The sequence below is a fragment of the Camelus dromedarius genome, chromosome 20 (assembly GCF_036321535.1).
Source record: "Camelus dromedarius isolate mCamDro1 chromosome 20, mCamDro1.pat, whole genome shotgun sequence".
Taxonomy (NCBI): domain Eukaryota; kingdom Metazoa; phylum Chordata; class Mammalia; order Artiodactyla; family Camelidae; genus Camelus; species Camelus dromedarius.
In genome coordinates this window covers 35,528,616-35,549,988 of record NC_087455.1, presented here as the reverse complement: position 1 = coordinate 35,549,988, position 21,373 = coordinate 35,528,616, and the positions used below count along the sequence as shown (strand labels likewise).

The window sequence follows — 21,373 nt, the reverse complement described above, 5'->3', positions numbered from 1 at the left end:
GGGTCAGACCCACTCGCTGATCTCAGAGAGCCTCCCAGAGAGGCAGGAGGGCAAGTAGGACTTCTCCTGGGGATGGAGACACTGGCAACAACCATTTCTGGAAGCTCATTCTACAGCAATGACTGTGGCATTATCAACCCCTATTTTCAAATCCTCCTTCAAGCCTATTAGCGCCCATTAGTGGGACAGCAACAGACCTAAGCCTCCAGGGGCCATTGGACAGCCACCCAGAGACTTGCCCCTGGTCTCTAGCAGGCTGGCATCAGCCCAGTGCCCACCTGAGTCATGTGGACAACCATGTTAGGACCCAATCCTGCCCACCAAAAGGCCAGCAGCAGTTCTATGTCCCCCAGGCTGTAAAACCAATGGCATGGGAAACTCATTCCACCCTCTAGGAGACCCACAGCTACCCCACCATGCATTGCCTCACAGCCAGCCTCGATGGGACCACCCTCACCTACCGTCTTGGTCATGATAGTGGTCCCCACCACAACAGACGGCACATGCAGCCCATGTAGGAGGCACCCGTAGGACATATAGCTCTGTTGACCTGAGGGAAGCATGCTGCTGGGCTACATAGGATGTCTGTTATATAAGACCACTTCTCCAAGAACAGGAAATGTAACTGACTAATCTAACACATAGAAGTAAACACAGTGGATTGGGCAAAATGAGGCAACAGTGAAATACATTCCAAATAAAGGAACAAGACAAACCTCAGAAGAAAGACCCAAACAAAGTGGAGATAATTAATCTATCCAATAAAGAGTTCAAGATAATGATCATACAGATGTTCACCAAACTCTGGAGAAGAATGGATGAACACAGGGAGAAATTCAACAGGCTCAATGAAACTAAGAGCTAGTTCTTTGAAAAGACAAACAAAATGGATGAACCTTTAGCCAGACTCATCAAAAAAGAAAAAACAAGAGGGCCCCCCCCAAAAAAAAACAAAAAATAAAAAAGTTACAACCAATACCACAGAAATACAAAGGCACATAAGAGATTACTACAACAATTATACATCAATAAAAGGAAAACCTAGATGAAATGGATAAATTTATAAAATTTACAATCTCCCAAGATTAGATTAGGAAGAATTTGAAAATATAAACAGGCCAATTACAAGTAATGAAATTCAACTAATAATAAGAAAAACATACTCTCAACAAAGTCAAAGCCCAGATGGCTTCACAGGTGAATTCTACCAAATATTTAAAGAAGAGTTAACATCTATCCTTCTTAAACTATTCTAAAAAATTGAAGGGGAAGGAAAAATTCCAAACTTACCCTACAATACCAATGTCACTCTGATACTAAAACCAGACACCACAGAAAAAGAAAATTCCAGGCCAACACCACTGATAAACATAGATGTAAAAATCCTCAACAAAATATTAGCAAACCAAATCTAACAATACTCATACACCACGATCAAGTGGGATTTATCCCAGTGGTGGAAGATGATTCAATATTCACAGATCAATCAATGTGTCAGCCTACCTACATTATCAAATTGAAAATAAAAATAATATGATCATCTCCTTAGGTGTAGAAAAAGCTTTTGACAAAATTCAACATCCAATTATGATAAAAATTCTCAATAAAGTGGTTATAGAGGGAATGTGCCTCAACAAAATAAAGGCCATATATAATAAATCTACAGCTAAAGTGTACTCAGTGGTGAAAAGCTGAAAGCGTTTTCTCTAACATCAGCAACAAGACAAGAATGCCTACTCTCGCAAATTTTATTCAACATAGTATTGGAAGTCATAGTCACAGCGATCACGAAAGAAAAAAATAAATGAAAAGAAATCCAGATTGGAAAGAAAGTAACACTGTCATTGTTTACAGATGACATGAGTACACATAAATACACATATATAAAATATACCATATATTTTTATATAGAGAGAAATATATATATGAATATATAGAAAATCTTAAGACACCACCACAAAACCACTAGAACTCATCAATGGAGTCAATAAAGTTGCACATACCAAATTAATATACAGACATCTGTTTTATTTCTATATACCAACAAGAACTACCAGAAAGAGAAATTAAGAAAACAATCCCATTTACAGTTTCATCAAAAAGAATAAAATACCTAGATATAAATCTAACCAAGGAGGTGAAGGGGAAGACAATAAGACATGGATAAAAGAAATTGAAGGCAACACAAACAAATGAAAAATACACCCTGCTCATGGAAATAATTGATACTGTTAAATGGCTATAGAACCCAAGTCAATCAACAGAGTTAATGCAATTCCTATCAAAATACCAAAGGATTCTTTAACAAATGAACAAATAATTCTAAAATTGGTATGAAAACACAAAAGATCCTGAGTAGTCAAAGCAATCTCGCGAAAGAAGAACAGCTGGAGATACCATCCTCTCTGAGTTCAAACTACACAACAGCAAAGCTACAGTAATCAAAACAGCATGACACTGGCACACAAACAGACACACAGGTCCATGGAACAGAACAGAGTCCAGAAAGAAACCTACACTTACTTGGTCAATTAATCTACAACAAAGGAGGCAAGAATATGCGATGGAGAAATCCTCTTCAGTAAATGGTGTTGGGGAAACTGAATAGCTACATGCAAAAGAATCACACTGGACTACTTGTCACACCACTACAAAAATATACTGAAAATGGATTAAAGACTTACATGTAAAACCCAAAACCATAAAACTCCTAGAAGAAAACTCAGTATGCTTGTTAACATCAGTTTTGGCAATATTTTTTTGGATCTTCCTCTGCAGGCAGGGAAATTAAAAGCAAAAAAACCCAAATACAACCACATTAAACTAAAAAGCTTTTGCACAGGTAAGGAAATTATCAACAAATGAGAAGGCCACCTACTGAACAAAAGAAGATATTTGCAAATGATACATCTGATAAAAGATTAATATACAAAATAAACAAAAACTCATACAACTCAACATCAAAGAAAAAAAAACCCAACTCAAAACATAAGAAGGCTTCTCAAAAAATTACAAACAGAATTACCATATGATCCATAAATCCCCCTGTGTGGTATTTTTCTGAAGAAAACACACTAATTCCAAAAGATACATGCACCCCTATGCTCACTGCAGCATTATTTACAAAAGGTATGAAAGCAATCTATGAACGGATAAAGAAGATGTGGTATATATACAATGAAATATTACTAAGCCATCAAAAATAATGAAATCTTGCCTTTTGCAACAACATGGATGACCAAGAAGGTATTATGCTAAGTGAAATTAGTCAGAGAGAGAAAGAAAAATACTGTAAGTTTTCACTTATATGTGAAATCTAAAAAAAGAAACAAATGAATAAACATAATAAAACAGAAAACAGCATTATAGATACAGAGAACAAAAAAGTGGTTGCCAAGAGGAGAAGCATGTTGTGGGGGATGAGTAAAATAAGTGATGGAGATTAAACTTCTAGTTACAAAATAGATGATTCATAGGCATGAAATATACAGCCTTGGGAATATAGTCAATAATATTGCAATATCTTTGTATGGTGACAGATGGTAACTAGACTTCGCATGGTGAAAATTTTGACATGTATAGAAATATAGAATCACTATGCTGTCACCAGGAATTAACAAAGTGTTCTAGGTTGATTATAATTCAATAAAAAAGTAAGTGCCAATTATACACTATTTCATCACATCCTCTTAATCTCTTTGAGGTATGTGAGATCACAGGGAACTTTTTATGTTGTCAGAGTGGTTAATCCAAAATGAAAAATAAGCTTGAGTCTAAAAAAATAAAATTACTTTAAAAAAAAGTAAAACAATAAAAAGTGAAATAGAACTCTTTATGACCCAGCAATTTCACCTCTGGATATTTACCTGAAGAAAGCACATCAATTCAGAAAGATATATGCACACCAAAGTTCACTGACGCATCATTAACAATAGCAAAAATATGGAAGCAACCTGAATATCCATCAACAGATGAATGGATAAAAAATATATGTGTATGTGTGTGTGTGTGTTGTTTTTGTGGACGTACACAATGAAATACTACTCAGCCTTTAAGAAAATGACATCTTGCCAAGTTCAACAACATGTATGGATCAAGAAGTTATTATATACTAAGTTAAATAAATCAGATGAACAAAGAGCAATACTGCATGATCTCACTTATATGTGGAATCCAGGAAACAAAACAAACAAAACAAAATGAAAAGAGACTTACAGATACAGAGAATAAATGGGTGGTTACCAGATGGGAGGGAGGTGGGGGGGGAACAGGTGAAGGGGATTAAGAGATACAAATGCCAGTTATATAATAAATAAGTCACAATAATGTAATGTACAGCATAAGGAATACAGCCAACAATATTTCTGTGTGGGGACAGATGGTTACTAGACTTATTATGGTGATATTTTCATAATGTATGCAAATGTCAAATCACTATGTAGTACATCTGAAACTAATATAATATTGTATGTGAACTATATTTCAACAAAAGATAGCTTGAAATTTTTAGGCTATTTTAAAATAATAATGATAATTCAGGTCAAGAGTCACAACATGAAAGCATAGTCCTTGTTTAAAAAAAATAATGCTGCAAAAGAATAAAATTAAACTCCTACTTCATACCACACAAAAATTAACTCAAACTGAATCATAAACTAGATACAAAGGCTGAAATTATAAAATGCTTAGAAGAAAACACAGTCGTAAAACTTCATGACCTTGTGTTAGGCAGCATTTTCTTAGCTATGACATCAAAAGCATAAGCAACAAAATAAAAACAGGTAAATTTGACTATCAAAATTAAAAACATCTGTGTTCCAAAATACACGATCAAGAAAGTGAAAAAAACAACTCACCAAATGGGAGAAAATATTTGCAAATCATATAAGTGATATGGGTCAAATACACAGAATATATGAAGAAGTCTTACAAGAGTAAAAATACAAATAACTCAATTTTTAAAATAGGCAAAGGATTTGAATAGATATTTCTTCAAAGAAGAAATACAAATTGTAAATATGCACATGAAAAGATACCTAACATCATTAGTGATTAGGGAAATTCCAATCAAAACCACAACGAGATACCATCTCACTCTACCAAAAGACAGACAGTAAGAAGTGTTGATGGGCATGTGGAGAAACTAGAACCTGCATACATTGCTGGTAGGAAAGCAAACTGAGGTACAACTGTTTTGGAAAACTGTTTGGCAGTTCCTCAAAAGATTAAACATAGAATGGCCATACGACCCAGTAATTTCACTCCTAAGTGTATATGCGAGAGAAAAATATACATGTATGTTCACATACAAACATGTACACAAAAGTAAATACCAGCATTATCCTTATAGCCAAAAAGTGAAAACAATCCATGATGATTAGATAAACACAATGTGGTCTAACCATACAATGGAATATTATTCCAACAAAAAAAGGAATGAAATATTTATACAAAGAAAACATGGAGGAACTTTGAAAACATCATCCTAAGTGAAAGAAGCTATTTGCAAAAGTGCAATTAATGCATCATTCCTATTGTTCTCTTTATAGAAAATGTTCAGAATGAGAAAACCTATAGAGACAGAAAATAGATTAGCAATTACTTAAGGCTGTGGGTAAGGGCAAAAGAGATGGGGGGTAACTAATACTTTTTGAGGTGATGGAAATATTCTAAAATTAGACAGTGGCAATGGTTGCACAGCTCTGAATATGCTAAAATCACTGAATTGCACACCTTAAAATGATAAAATTACAAATTTTATCATTTTGAGTGGTATCTCAATGAAGCTGTTATTAAAGTAGAAGAATCATAATAATATAGATCTATAGCACTTATCTAAACAGTTTGGGCAGATGTGTCTTGGAGATGTGTTTTGGAGATTACAGAAAGGCAGTATGTCCCATATCTATCATAATTACATAACACTCCTAAAAGAGTTTGGGGGTAGCATATCAATATTTCATACCAAAATCTTACCAATATTGACACTAACTACTATAAAATAAATATTATATAAGTAGTTGCCTGTCTTTTCTTCAAGTCTGGTTTACCTCAAATGAGTTGCTAAAAAACTTGGGAAAAATAATTTTGCAAAACTTTTGGATTTTGAAAATAAGGGTGTTGGATCCTTATTAATGATGGTGGTTAATATTAGTAATAATAATATTAGTAGTTTCCACTTGCTGTGTTAAGCATGTCACATATATGATCAGACATTTCTGTGGAATAAGTAAAATTAACCCCACTGGGACAACTGGGTTTTCTAATGATTAAGTGATTTTTCCAAGCATGCACAGTTAACCAGGAAAAGGGCAGGGATCTGAACTCAAATCTACATAATCACACAGCACCCTCATTCTCCTCTATAGGGAAGAGCGTGTTCAGATCATTCATCTGAGATACAGACTTTAAATCTGTAAAATGCAGAAAGAACACTTTTATATACACGTATCACAGAGATTATTGTAAGGATGAAACAAGACCATTTTTATGAAAATAATGTGTCAATATAAAGTTTGATATAAATGTGAGACAATATTATCTGGAAAACTATTTTCACTATATAACTAAATCAAGACCTAAAATGGGATATAGGTTTAGTCAAATTCTATAGAGGCATTCAAAATTAATGTCAATAAATATTTAATAACAAGAAACAAATAATCCAATCAAAAAATGGGCAGAAAAGCTAAATAGATATTTCTCCAAAGAAGACATATAGATGGCCAACAGACACATACAAAAAAATGCTCAACGTTGCTAATTATTAGAGAAAGACAAATCAAAACTACAATGGGGTATCACCTCACACCAGTTAGAATGGCCATCCTCAAAAAGTCTACAGATAATAAATGCTGGAGAGGGTGTGGAGAAAAGGGAACCCTCCTACACTGTTGGTGGGAATGTTTATTGGTGCAGTCACTATTGAAAACAGTATGGAGGTTCCTTAAAAAGCTAAAAATAGAGTTGCCACATGATCCAGCAATCCCACTCCTGGACATATATCTGGGACAAAAGCTCTAATTTGAAAAGATACATGCACCCCAATGTTCATTGCAGCACTATTTGCAATAGGCAAGCCATGAAAGCAACTTAAATGTCCACTGACAGATGACTGGATAAAGAAGATATGGTATATATACACAATGGAATACTACTCAGCCATAAAAAATAATGAAATAATGCCATTTGCAGCAACATGGATGGACCTAGAGATTATCATACTAAGTGAAGTAGGTCAGAAAGAGAAAGGAAAATTTATGATATCACTTATATGTAGAATCTAATATATGATTATGACAGCCTCTTCACAGACTATTATAGCATGGCCAGTTTGGCTGAGCAGATTGCAGACAGCGTGTGGCATCACACGGCTGCCTTCTGCACTGTCCTGTACTGAGCAGGGTCATTGAAAGGATGTGACCAAAAAAAAAAAAAAAGAAAGAAAAGAAAAGAACTTATTTACAAAACAGAAACAGACTCACAGACATAGAAAACCAACTTACGATTACCAAACGGGAAAGGGGGTGGGGGAGAGATAAATTAGGAGGTGGGATTAGCAGATGCTAATTACTATATAGAAAATAGATAAACAAGACCTACTGTATAGCACAGGGACAAAAAAAAATTTAATATGCTCCTGCCCAGAAAGATTCAGCACTATAATGAATCACTGTGAATAATGTCAATTTTTTATAATACTCAAGAATATTCCTTAGAAAAAAAAAAGGTGGAAAACCAAAAATCTCCAACTCATTATATTTACATACAGGTAAGGAACTTGATGCTTGGAAACTCTCGAAAGCCCAACAAACAGTACATCTACTGCCAGAGCCAAGTCTAAGACTTTCAGTGCAGTGCACCTGCTACCTGGGGTAGGTTATAAAGTAGGATTTTGTCACAGGTAGTCACATAATTTCTTCCTCTACATCTCTCAATAACTGAATATTTTTAAATTCAAAGTATGTAAAAAATGCTTTTTGGACTAAACTATCTTCCCTTGGTCCAAAATTTTAAGTTGCTCAATCTAATTGGTCTATTTTTGCAACTATGTCACTTGCACACTACTACTATGGAAGGATCAAGCAGCTTTATTTCTGCTGTCATTCTCCGTGTTCAATGGCTTGAAAACCATGCAATTGATAAGACCCTCTCATTTATGGAACTGTCTCCACCTTCTGATTGAACAAAACAGAGTTTGTTAAAGCACTGAGCAGAGAGCACTTATCTTTTTATTTTTGTTGTTTAACAATTCAAAACTAAAACGTAAGCTAAGAAGTCATTCTTTTCTTTTTCATGAAAACATATACCTATCTCACTCTGTTGTTGCAAAGATACCTTAATACTTCTGCCATATAAGAAAGGACTAAATGTATACACTAGATGTGAAAAGATTTAGCTGTAGGACCTTACGATCCTCGTATCTTCAGTAAGGATATGTTCAACCTTAAGGCGATCAAATATGATAAACTATGTGTCACTATTTTCCATGAATATCATTTCAGTCATTCTGAGAGAATAACAAAAAATAACTATCATCTAAGCAGTATTTTTATTAAGACCTTCATACTTAGAGCCAAATCTATTGATATCAAAAACATGGTACATATTCAACAGATGAATCGATAAAGAAGATGGGGTATGTATTTACAATAGAATATGACTCAGCCATAAAGAATGAAATTCTGCCATCTGCAACAATATGGATGGGCCTCAAGGGTATTTGGCTTGGTGAAATAAGTCAGACAGAGAAAGACAAACACTGTGTATTGTCACTGATATGTGGAATCTGAAAAATAAGACAAACGAATGAATATAACAAAACAGGAACAGACTCACAGAGAACAAACTAGCAGTTACCAAGGGAGAGAGAGAAAGGGGAAGGGGCGAGATATGAGTCGGAGAGGAAGTGGCACAGACTAGTATGTACAAAATAAATCAGCCACAAGGATATATTGTACAGTACAGGGAATATACCCAATGTTCTACGGTAACTTTAGAGCATAACTTATAAAATTTATGAATCACTATGTTCTATACCTTAAATTAATACAATATTTTAAATCAACTGTACTTCAATTTAAAAATACAAAAAGAAAGAAAGAAAAAAAGAAACAACATGGTACATATGAACAAAGACTAGGGGAAATCTGGCCTGGTCTCATGTTTCCAGACAGAGGAACTTCCCCTAGGATAGTTTGGAGATGATTTTGGCATTGGAATAGGGGAAGGAAATTTTTCACTGTGCTGGTGGACTTCTACAATATACAATATTTAGCATCCTTAAACTTCAGCGTCCTAAAAGCCAGTCACTTCAAGATATTATAACAATTTAAGAACACCCTACACATTTCTAATGGCCCAAAGATACCAACCAGATAAAGAGAAGAGCCCTAGTTTAACAGCCCTGGCCTCACATCCCACTCTGTATCCACAGCTTCCTCGCAGAAGAGTTGAGTGGTCCATGGCTGAAATCCATTGCTCCCTATTATTCCAGTGGGTAGAGATAACCTATTATAAAGCTGTAAACACTAGAGGTATATCTTCTTTTTCCTCCCTCTCTGCTGGGGATCATCCAGACCAGCAGTTCTCAGTAAGTGCATCTGTTCTGCAAACTGAAACTTTCTCTCATTGGACTGAAGTCTAGGTTCTGAGAAAGGGGGTGGAGATAGAAGGGAGAAGGAAGTACGGGCACTCGTTTTTAGTCTCTCACTGAAGGCACTGTATCCAATCAGCTCTCTAGTGATGAAGCTGACACTGCAAACTCCATCTGTCTCTTTACAAACTCAAGAGAAGAAAAGAGCTATTATTTATTGAGCCCCTAAAAACTCTAATTCCATTCTCTCTCTAATCAATTTGTCTTTATTCTAGTTTCTCCACTAGAAATGAAGTGAGTCGAGGAAAAACTGGGCGAGTCGAACACTAAACAGTTGGAATAAAATTACAAGTGCTAAAGAAATGACAGGTGTTCCTAGATACTCTGATGTTTATTACAAAAGAAATATATTTTTCCCTTTTCAGTGTTTTCTCTACCTAATGATAGTATCTACTACTGATGCCTACTTTTATTGATAAAGCTAGATAAAGGTACATTAGCAAACAAAAGAACGCTATTTACAGCCTTCCATTTTAATACAGAAATCAGGAAAAGAGCCAAAGTGGAACTGAACGCAATATTCTCTCGCCACAGGAAATTAAAATGTTATAAAAGATCATTCACTTAAGTTAAAGGAAAGATTTCTAGGAATAATTAATATTCTACTGGCACATACTACAAGTAATCAATTTTTCTTGGTCCAAAATGGACTTTGATAGAAAAGAAAGTTTACATATTTAATATTTATCTCAAAAATACGATTTAACATTTTCCCAAAATATTTGATAATAATTTCTCTTTTCACTTGCTTAAATATCAGAGTATTCTTTAAGAGACCGATCAAAGGGCATTTGTAATAAAATAGGGTTTACATGGTTTTGAAAGACTGCAGCAATTTATTGAGGATTGCTAGTTCAAGTTTGTTAAAAACCAAAAAAAGAAGAAGGGTTGATTGAAGACCTTGAACTAAGGTAAACTATGGTAAGATGCCTTGTGGAAGAAAGAAAAAAGACAACTCTGCTCCGAGCCAAGGAGTTTTGGATATAAATTACTCAGTCACTCTTTGGAATGAGGCAAGTTGGGAGAGTAACTTTCTTAAACCCTCAAGAAATTGATGGAAGAAAACAGGTGTTCTTTATCCACATATGCTTCTAACCGTGTCTTTTTCTAAGAGGAGAGTCTATAGCTTTTCTTGGCTTCTTAAAGTGGTATATGACACTAAAAAGGTTATTCATCGTTGAATTAGAAGGTAATCCTTTCCAATTTTTTTTGGCTATGTATATACTTGAAAAAACCTAGTGATGTCAATGGGGAAAAAAAAATGTTGTGCAAGACATTTCAGGTACTACCTAACCAGAACACACACAGAATCAACAGGAGATCATATAAGACTAAAGGATACATTAATATTGTAGTCAATATTTACAACTGTGTGGATCATACTTTTATAACACTTTCACAGTCAATTATTACTCCTTACTTTTTATAAATAAAAGGCACATAAGTATGTTCCACTTTACAGATGAGAGAACAGTTATAAGGGTTATTGCCCAGGGACAAATATTTCCTAACTCTGCCAGATTCCTGACTTCTAGGCCATATTCCCAGTGCTAGCAAGCAGTACAAGCTTCCCTCTTGGGGAATTTATACAGTAAACCTAGCAGAAGGAAGTAACAGCAGACCTTTAGCTCCCTTTGTGTTTTCTCTCTGGAATGTCGCTTCTGCTCAATCACTTGGGGCCAGCTGATTGGGGCAGAGATCCGAAATGGTTATCTGTGGTTACCACCTCATAGTTAATCATTAAATATGGGCCAGTGAAGCAAAAGAGGGCTTTATACGCTTCGTACCACCCCTCTCCACAATAGGGACTTAAGAGATCATGTATTTGGGCCTGTCCAATAATGAACTGCCTCAACTTCCTGAGAAGTTCATTGAGTTCAAACTGGCAGCAGCGATTAAAAAGAACTCCGGGTGGAAGAAATCAGATCTCCTATCCTCCTTTTCCTAGTCTTTCACGTGGACACCGACACCGTGTGGGTTCAAGGATTCACCAAGCACCAGGAAAAGGCATCCTCCCCAACCAACCCCCGCAGCCACCTCATGCTGCCTGAAGCCCTTCCCCGCAAGTGTTTTGGTCTGCAGATACTTGTACGTTTAAGAAGGGGAGGCGGGAAAAGTGTAGAGAGGAGTAACAGGAGAGAGGGAGGCCTGAGCGCCAGCTACAGACCCAAAGAGCAGGACAGTGCAATTACGGACGCGAATTGACTGACAGCGCAAGGAAGCCAATTCCTAGGCTCGTGGAAGGCCTGGGGAGGCGGGTGGGACTAAGTCTCCAAGGCCCTGCAGCCCGCGCCAGACACGCTGGCAGGGCGGGAACCGCGCGTTCCTTAGCAACCGCGGCGGCCACGCCCACCCACCGCCGGAATCCCGCTCCCTCCGTCCCCTCCCCCACAGGGGCTCCCTGCTCGCAGGGAAGGGGTCCCTAGGCCATCACCGAACCTGCTGGGCTTCCCAGGCTCCGGGTTCCTCCTCGTCCAGAGCCCCCTCCGCCCAGCCCGCCCCCAAGGCCGCTCCCAGGGGCGGATCGAGGATCCCCTAAACGCACTGGGGGCCCTCTGCGGAGGTGCACCCGCTTTCAGTCCCGGACCCCGAGCTTCCCGGGCAGGGCCTCCCCAGCCCCCTCGCGCTCGCCGGACACACACACCTCAGCTCAGCCAGCGCAAGGGCCCACAAACTACGTGTCGGGCTGGAATTGTTGCTGTCCACGGTCCTGTCACTCAGAGGAGGGGGCGGGACGAGCCTGCGGCACACCCCTACTCCCAGAGGGCGGTACGGGAGAGGGGCGGGGCTCGGCCGAGAGGGGCGGGACCAGCCCCCAAGCTGCGCTCCGATTGGTCGATCTCTCTCCCGCTCTGCGCGGGTCCAGGACGGAAACGCGCGGGCACGGTGAGTGGCCTTCTCCCTCCTTCCGACGTGATTGCCAAGCTTCTAATACCTGTCTCACAAACTGACTACAGAAGTTGGAAATAAGGGCTGTGACTTGTTTTGTAAACATAAAACACAAAAGTAAGTTCTTTTGCTTATTGAACTCCTCTCCCCATCCAGACTCCCAGGGGAGCATCCCTGGGTGGAAGGATGAACTGTCTGTGAAAACAATGTTGTCTGCACAGTCAAGCTTTTAACAGATTAATCAATTAAAATGGGAAAGGTGATTCCTGAAACCTGACCAACAACCAAGTTTTGGCAGTATGTCCAGGTACCCAGTTTTCACATTTAGAAAATTGGAATGCAATATTGTTATTAGTCATTGTTCGGAAAGCATTTGACAACCGAGTGATTTATATCTTATATAATCCTCACAACACTCAATGAGAGATGTTATTATTCACAGCTTATGAACGATGAAACTAAGGCTGAGAGTGACATTTATTCAGTCATTCCACAAATGAAAAAGTGCCTGTAGTTATTATTTTTACACTGGTAAAATGAATTTAAATTTCTTTTAAAAATTTATGCGATTTCCAATTTAATTTTTCTCTTACGTAAGTATGAGTTACTTTCCTCTAGGCCAACCCATCACATCCTTAAATAAACAAACAAATGAAAACCTTGAGAAAGGAAACAGCATACAATAGAACTGAGACAAGTATAAATAGACTAACTAGAAGGTTCTCCCTAATCTCCTAAAATATCTCCAGGAACTGAAGCTAAAATGTAATGTTATTTTTTGTGCTTTTAAGTCTTTTGTTGGTCTCCAGTCTGTTCTAGAAATAAAGGTAGACTTAAATGAGATTGTCTTAATACTCTTAACCAGATTTACATGTGTGTAGCTTTAAAATAATAAAATCCTTTTGCGTTCTATATTATAGCATAATCCAGAAGTGTGTATCTTGTCAGATATGGTAGTAAGAAAGAAAAAAAACAAAAAACAAAAAACAAAGAAAACCTCTGGACAAGTGCTTTGAGATTCAATTAAAATGGCCACTATACTGTGATAAACTAGGTGGAATAAAAGAAACACATTCCAATCACAAATGATTTTATTCTCTGTCCTGCAGGACTTCCACCTCCTTCTGAAAGTTTGCTAGCTATTAAACCTCAATACAAAAAAGTCTTGACTTGTATGACTCATGATCCGCATTATGTTTCTTTAATCTTTTAAAAATAGTTGGTTCTACACTAAAAAGTGTTCTGATTGTATATTAATAAATACATAATATAAATACATACTGTAAGATTTAAACAAAAGTGGTGAATTATTTATTTGAATCCTTTTCCAACTGCTTATTCAAATAAGTACAGCAAATGCATTTGTTGGAATATTCTCATATATAAGATTACACATTTGAATAAATGCATTGTATGCATGTAAATGTGTAATCATTGAAATAAACACAGCTGTATATTCCCCATATGTATAGCTCCAGATGTTTGAAGCATATATTCGAGTTTCTAGAACTCTACACCTTGGTATCTATTTAAACATCCAGTAGAAAATACTGTGCTGCATTCATATACATAGAAATAAATTTTCAAACTGTATCCACAGTGATGAAATAGGTTAGAACAGTAAGGAGTCTCTGCTAATGAATTTCCTTCATGACCATGTCCTTATGAGATTGCTTGTCCTTGCAAATTTCATATAGCTTACTCATCTGTAAAGTACACACCAGCCAACTTACCCTGCATGAATATGACTATTGCAAAGTATTCTCATAAGCATCTTACAAAATAATTAGTAACTACCAAAAATTAACTTTTAATCCTGTCCTCTTTTGGTGTAGGAGAGTCTCATGTTATCCACACCTTAGTTACTTATTTTGCAACTCATGTTTCTGCTCCAATACTTGGAGCATGTATAATTTGTAATTCCCTCTTAGGCACAGATATATATTAGAAATTATGATGAATATACTAAGCCAATCTCAAATGAAATATATCTAGGGACATTGAACAAGAAATAAATGGCTTAACATAAAAGTAAAACATCCAGATATATGTTATGAATATGCTTATTTCTTTATCACATAATGACAGATACATGATTTAGTTAAATTTGTGGTAGTTGAAAAGTATAGTAGAATCTAATACTTATATGTGCTAATGTCTTTGATCCAGATGAATGTGGATATAGATTGAAATTTGGGAGAATCATTTTGGATCATTTGCAGAAATTATAATCCTGTCAAAATATATGAAATTCATTGAATATATTAAAAATAAGAAATAAAATATCAAATTACTTAATCTTGTTCAGCAATCTTTGCCTTAATTTTTTTTTAATTGAAGTATAGTCAGTTTACAATGTTGTATCAATTTCTGGTGTACAGCATAACAGTTCAGTCATACATGTACATACATATATTCATTTTTATAGTCCTTTTCATTATAGGTTACTACAAGATATTGAATATATTTCCTGTGCTATACAGAAGAAACTTGTTGTTTGTCTATTTTATATATAGTAGTTAGTATCTGCAGATCTCGAGCTCCCAATTTATCCCTTCCCACCCCAACCCCCCTACCCCTCAGGTAATCATAAGTTTATTTTCTATGATTCTGAGTCTGTTTCTATTTCATAAATAAGTTCATTTGTGTTTTTTTTTTTTAGATTCCACATATAAATGATATCATATGATATTTTTCTTTCTCTTTCTAGCTTACTTCACTTAGAATGACAATCTCTAGGTCCATCCATGTTGCAGCAAATAGCATTATTTTGTTCTTTTTATGGCTGAGTAGTATTCCATTGTATAAAATACAACTTCTTTATCCAGTTATCTGTCAATGGACATTTATGTTGATTCCATATCTTGGCTATTGTAAATAGTGCTGCTATGAACATTAGGGTGCATGTATCTTTTAGAATTAGAGTTCCCTCCAGATATGTGCCCAGGAGTAGGATTGCTGGACCATATGCTAAGTCTGCTTTTAATTTTTTAAGGAATCTCCATACTGTTTTCCATAATGGCTGCACCAAACTACACTACCGACCAACAGCGTAGGAGAGTTCTGTTTTCTCCATACCCTCCCAAGCATTTATCATTTGTGGACTTTTTAATGATGGACATTCTGACTGGTATGAGATGATACCTCCTTGTAGTTTTGATTTGCATTTCTTTGATAATTAGTGATACTGTTTCATGTGCCTATCAGCCATTTGTATGTCTTCACTGGAGAAATGTTTGTTTAGGTCTTCTGCCCATTTTTGGATTGGGTTGTTTGGTTTTTTGTTATTAAGCTGTTTGAGCTATTTTGTATTCTGGAAATTAACCCCTGTCAGTTGCATTATTTGCAAATATTTTATCCCCTTCCATAGAGTGTCTTTTCATTTTATTTATGGTTTCCTTTGCTGTGCATGGCTTATATGTTTAATTAGATCCCATTTGTTAATTTTTGCTTTTATCTCTATTACCTCAGTAGACTGCTGTAGGAGAACACTGCTATGACTTATGTCAGAGAATGTTTTACCTATATTCTTTTCTAGGAGGTTTATGGTGTCATGTCTTATGTTTAAATCTTTAAGCCATTTTGAATTTATTTTTGTGTGTGGTGTTGTGAGTGTTCTAACTGCATTGATTCACATATGGCTGTCCAGCTTTCCCAGCAGCACTTGTCCAAGAGACTTTATTTTCTGCACTGTGTATTCTTACCTCCTTTGTCAAAGATTAATTGACCTTAGGTGTATGGGTTTATTTCTGGGCTCTCTATTCTGAGCCATTGATCCCTATGGCTGCTTTTGTGCCAGTACCACGCTATTTTGATTACTGTAGCTTTGTAATATTATCTGAAGTCTTGAAGGGTTGTTCCTCCAGCTTCATTCTTTTTCTTCAGCATTGCTTCAGCAATCCTGGGTCTTTTATGATTTCATATAAATTTTAGGATTATTTATTCTAGTTCTGTGAAAAATGTCCTGGATAATTTGAGAGGGATTGCATTAAATCTGTAGATTGCTTTGGGTAGTAGCCATTTAACAATATTAATTCTTTCAATCTAAAAGCATGGGATATCTTTCCATTTCTTTAAATCATCTTTAATTTTCTTAATCAAGATTTTATAGTTCTCTGCATATGTCTTTCACCTCCTTGATCAGGTGTTTATTCCTAAGTATTTTCTTTTATTGATGTGATTTTTAAAAGAGATTTTTGTTTTTTTGATTTTTTTTTTTTTTTGCTTTTCCTTTTCTGTTATTTCATTGATAGTGAAAAGAAGTGTAACAGATTTCTGTATGTTAATCTTGTTTCCTGCTACCTTGCTGAATTTATCAGCTCTAGTACATTTTGTGTGGAATCTTTAGGGTATTTCTATGTATAGTATCATGTCATCGGCATATAGTGGTAATTTTACCTCTTCTCTTCCAACTTAGACACTTTTTTTTTAATTGTCTGATTGCTATGTCTAGGACTTCCAATACTATGTATGTTGAATACAAGTGGTGAGAGTGGTCATCCTGGTCTTGTTTCAGATTTTAGTGGGAAGGCTTTCAACTTTTCACTGTTGAGTATCGTGTTGGCTGTGGGTTTGTCATAGATAGCTCTTATTATGTTGAGAAATGTTCCCTCTATACCCAATTTGGTAAGTTTTATCATAAAATGGCTGTTGAATTTTATCAAATGCTTTTTTCTGCATCTATTGAGATGAACATGTGGTTTTTGTCTTTTCTTTTGTTAGTGTGATGTATCACATTGATTGATTTGCATATGTTAAACCATCCTTGTGCCCCTGGGATGAATTTAATTTGATAGTGGTATATTTTTTTTAAGTGTTATGGATTCTGTTTGCTAATATTTCACTGAGAATTTCTGCATCTATATTCATCAAAGATATTGGCCTGTAATTTTCTTTTTTGGTCTTTGTCTGGCTTTGGTATGAGGGTGATGGTGGCTTTGTAGAATGAGTTTGGGAGTATTTCCTTCTCTTCCATCTTTTGGAAGAGTTTTAGAAGGAGTGGTATGAATTCTCTGTATATTTGGGAGAATTCCTCAGTGAAGCCATCTAGTCCTGGACTTTGGTTGCAGGGAGGGTTTTTTTTTTATTGCTGATTCTATTTCACTTTCAGTAATCAGTCTGTTCAAATGATCTGCTGCTTCTTAATTCAGTTTTGGTGGGCTGTATGTTTCTAGAAACTTGTCCATTTCTTCTAGGTTGTCCAATTTGTTGGCATATAATTGTTCATAGTATTCTGTATGGTTTTTTGAATATCTGTGGGTTGGTTGTAGTTTCCCCTCTTGCATTTCAGTTCAGTCTGTTTGGGGCCCTCTGTGCCTCCTGTACCTAGATACTTGTTTCCTTTTTTAAATTTGGGATGTTTTCAGCTATAATTTATTCAAATACATTTTCAATCCCCTTTTCTCTTTCTTCTCCTTCTGGGATCCCTATTATGCGTAGATTGGCATCCTTTGTATTATCCCATAGGTCTTGTATATTGCTTGCTTTTTTTTTTTTCCACTTCTCTTTCTACCTGCTGTTCTGATTGGGTGATTTCCATTATTCTATCTTCCAGATCACTTATTCATTCTTCTGCATTACTTAGTTTTCTATTTATTACTTTTAGCTCTGCTTTTATCTCAGCAAATGAGTATTCTAATTTTAACTGGCTCCTCTTTACAGTTTCTAGTTGTTGTTTTTTGTTTTTACCATGCTCTGCATCTCTATCCATAGTCTTTCTCGATTCCTTTAGTATTTTTATTACCTCCTGTTTGAACTTGGCATCTAGCAGACTGGCGAGGACTATTTTATTGTTTTTTCTTTCAGGGTTATTCTCTTGATCTTTAGTTGGGAGTGGTTCCTCTGCTTCTTCATTTTACCTGTATTTCGCTGACTATATGAATTTAGGAAAAACAGTTATCTACTGTGGTCTTGAAGCCCTGTTTTTATGTAGGTGTTTTCCTGTGTAGCCTGCATGCATTAATACTTTTGTTACAGGGTGGTTTTTAGTATGGATGCCTGCCGCATCTTTCCTCCATGTGTGTTGGCTATTATCCTGTTGATAGGGGGTGTAATTGGTGACCAGAGCCTGCACTGGATGTTGAATGGGATCTCCTCTTTGCTCTGTTGTCATCACAGCCCTTCCCAATAAGGGTCTACTTATTAGAATAGAAGCCCCCAGATCCATTTCTGAGCTGCAGTGTGAGGTAGGTGGTACTGGAGTGCTCCCACTGGGAAAAGAGCTGCTCAGTATTCCTCCGCAGGAGCCATCCACTGGAAAGTGCACTCTGGGGTTTGCTTATTACCGTTGTGTGGGCTCATAGAATTACACTGTTCTTGGCAATGCCATTGGCTCCACCTAAACCATGGGAATGCAGGCAATCAGCCTGGGTGTCCCTTAGGCCTCAGGTGCTATGCTCCCAAAGCCACCAGCACAGATCCCTTGACACAGATGTGTTGAAGTCAGGCACCAGGACCGCCATAGGTGCACACCTGGAACCACCCTGGGAGCTATGGAATTAGCCCAGACCCTGGCCCTGACTCCACCTGTGCATACTGGCAAAACTGTTAATGCTGGACCCGCCCCAGCCAGGGACGCACCAGTAATCCCCTCAGATGTCCCCCAGGCACTGAATTTACAAAGCCGACCAGAGTGTGTAAATCAGTGGGTGGATGCACAGCCCCTGGGACATGGCTCAGATTTCAACCCCACGTCCACTTGTGAGTGACCTGCAGGTGCCTGCGTGCTCCCAGATCTCACAGAGGCAGAGCCCCACCTGCTGCGAGCACAGGGAGAAGGAGACTGCTATGGCAGGGCCCTTCCTCTCTGTGTACATGCTAGCAATGGAACTTCAGCAGTGGACAGGGTTACATCCTCCGTACACCTCTAGCTGTGGCCCAGATCACATTCCAGCCCCTTTCAGCCACCTCTGTGCAGCCAAACCCAGTCCTATCCCCGAGTCTGTCCACTGAAGCCCTAGTTTCACACCAGCAGATGCACATCTCAGGCTGGGGAGTGCAGTGAGGGGACCAGGACTGTCTGTGCTGGTCTCTCTCTCTTCTGCCTGCTACAAGCTGGTTGCCGCACTCTCCTGTGAGCCTCTGAAGCTACCTTTCTGTCCTGGCTGACCTCTCAGCTGGTGAAGGGTATTCCCAGGGTGCGGGAATCTTTCCTCTTTCACAGCTCCCTCCCAGGGGCACAAATCTCTTGTCTTGATTCCCTTTTTTTCCCCTTTCATCCTTTCTGGTTATATTGCCGGTGGATGCAACCGGTGTTCCAGGTCCCAGAAAGAATTCAGAGACAAGACGTAGTGGTTAAAAAAAGTAAAGTAAGAATTTATTAAAGGATGGGTAGGACACTCTCAAGGGGAGAGCGGGCAGGCTCAGGTGAGCGGCTGCCCTGTGTTTCTTTGGCAAGTTAGTTACACAGGGTGTAAAAACTGAATGGGCGGAATATTCACTGGGGAGGGAAGGGTTTGGGGTCATATTCCCTGATTATCATCCTAACTCCACCTTCCCAAAGGGAGGAGGGATTTCTGTCCGAATTTAGTCTGGATCAGAAGTGTCATGGCGTCGGAGCATGAGGGGTACTTCTGATTTGCAAGGCTAATTTTATTGAAATGAGAGCATAATGAGCAAAAGGTTATATCAGGACACAGGAAATTCTTGCCTTTTCTCACCTTTCTTTGTTGGTCTTTAGGCCACTCATCACCCCAAAAGGTGTGACCACTTATCAGCCCAGAGGTTCCTGCTTTTCTTTCTCTGCCAGGGAGCCCTGGTGCTCACATGATGTGTGGTTTCCTGCATTTGGCTTGTGCCCCTCCTTTCTGCCCAATTCCTGCCATGTGGTCTCTGTCCCCCTTTCTCTGCTCATATCTAGCTGTCTGCCTGCTCTAACAGTTATATGGTGCTCTCTCTTGCAGCTTTGGTTGTATGAAATCTGCCAGCATTTAGTAGGTGTTCTGTGAGAATTGTTTCACACGTTGATGTATTTTTGATGTATTTGTGGGAGGAGGGTTCCACCGTCTTGTTCTCCTCTCCCATGCTCACTGCGACCTTCTACTTTAAGGAGAGGTCTTTTGACTATGAATCCTAGGAGAAGTTCATTACTGTATAGATTGTGTCTGTATGTGTATGTTTGTGTGTGTGTGTGTGTATATATATATATATATATATACATACACAAAGTTAGGTAGAGGTGAAAGAAACTTTATTAGAATTTAATTTGGGAAGGTTGTCAAAAAGTATCAAAAAGGTTTTAAAACACTTGGTCAGATAGGATCATAAGTCACTCCATCTTGATCATTGCAGGAGAGGTTTTTGGTTGACAGAGAATATCCAGATACATATCTCACGTTTTGCATCATAAGACAGAAAACTTCAAGGAGCTCCTGACCCAGCAGTCGCAGCGATTTGAGGCTGGCCCCCAGCCCCTCATGGGCCCTCCTTTGATGCTGGCCAGGGCCCCTGGTGCGTTCACCCACCTGACACATTGTAATGAAGCTGAAGTTAGCCATTATCTCGGTCTTCCCTAGAAGGCAGTGTAAACAGAGATGGGGGTGTGAGGATGCCTGTGGGCACCTTAGCAGTTTAAACCTTGTGCCTTCTTCACTGCCTTGTCTCCAGGGACAGAAAATCAATTTGGAAAAAAAGGAGGGAGGGAAGTCAGACAGAAGGCGTTTCATCTTCCTGTGGAAGCTGAGAGGGAAACTGAAAGAAAAGTTTGGTTTTGGAGCTCCGTCCTCCTTTGGTTCAGCTATTACTGGGCTACTTCCGGTAAGCGTGGCCCTTACAGGCACCCACCCTCCATGCATGCCCCCCACCCACACATTGCCCCCCACCGTCAGCACC

General features: G+C 37.9%; 1 protein-coding gene and 1 long non-coding RNA gene across 4 annotated transcripts in view; one reads left to right on the top strand and one right to left on the bottom strand.

The window, feature by feature from the left end:
* TRIQK (triple QxxK/R motif containing) overlaps window positions 1-12,378 on the bottom strand; it is a 79,300-nt gene extending 66,922 nt beyond the window's left edge. For 2 of the 3 annotated variants that reach the window (XM_031439309.2, XM_010975998.3), the window contains exon 1: window positions 12,300-12,378. The gene's annotated coding sequence lies outside the window, so the exon portion shown is untranslated. Of the gene's footprint in view, window positions 1-12,094; window positions 12,148-12,299 lie in introns of those variants that run through there. The other variant, XM_031439310.2, reaches the window with a different exon arrangement.
* Window positions 12,379-12,542: 164 nt separating this feature from the next.
* Window positions 12,543-21,373, top strand: part of LOC135318699 (uncharacterized) — a 35,904-nt gene continuing 27,073 nt past the window's right edge. The window contains exon 1 of the long non-coding RNA XR_010376976.1: window positions 12,543-12,661. This is a non-coding gene — a long non-coding RNA (uncharacterized LOC135318699). The remainder of the gene's footprint in view (window positions 12,662-21,373) is intronic.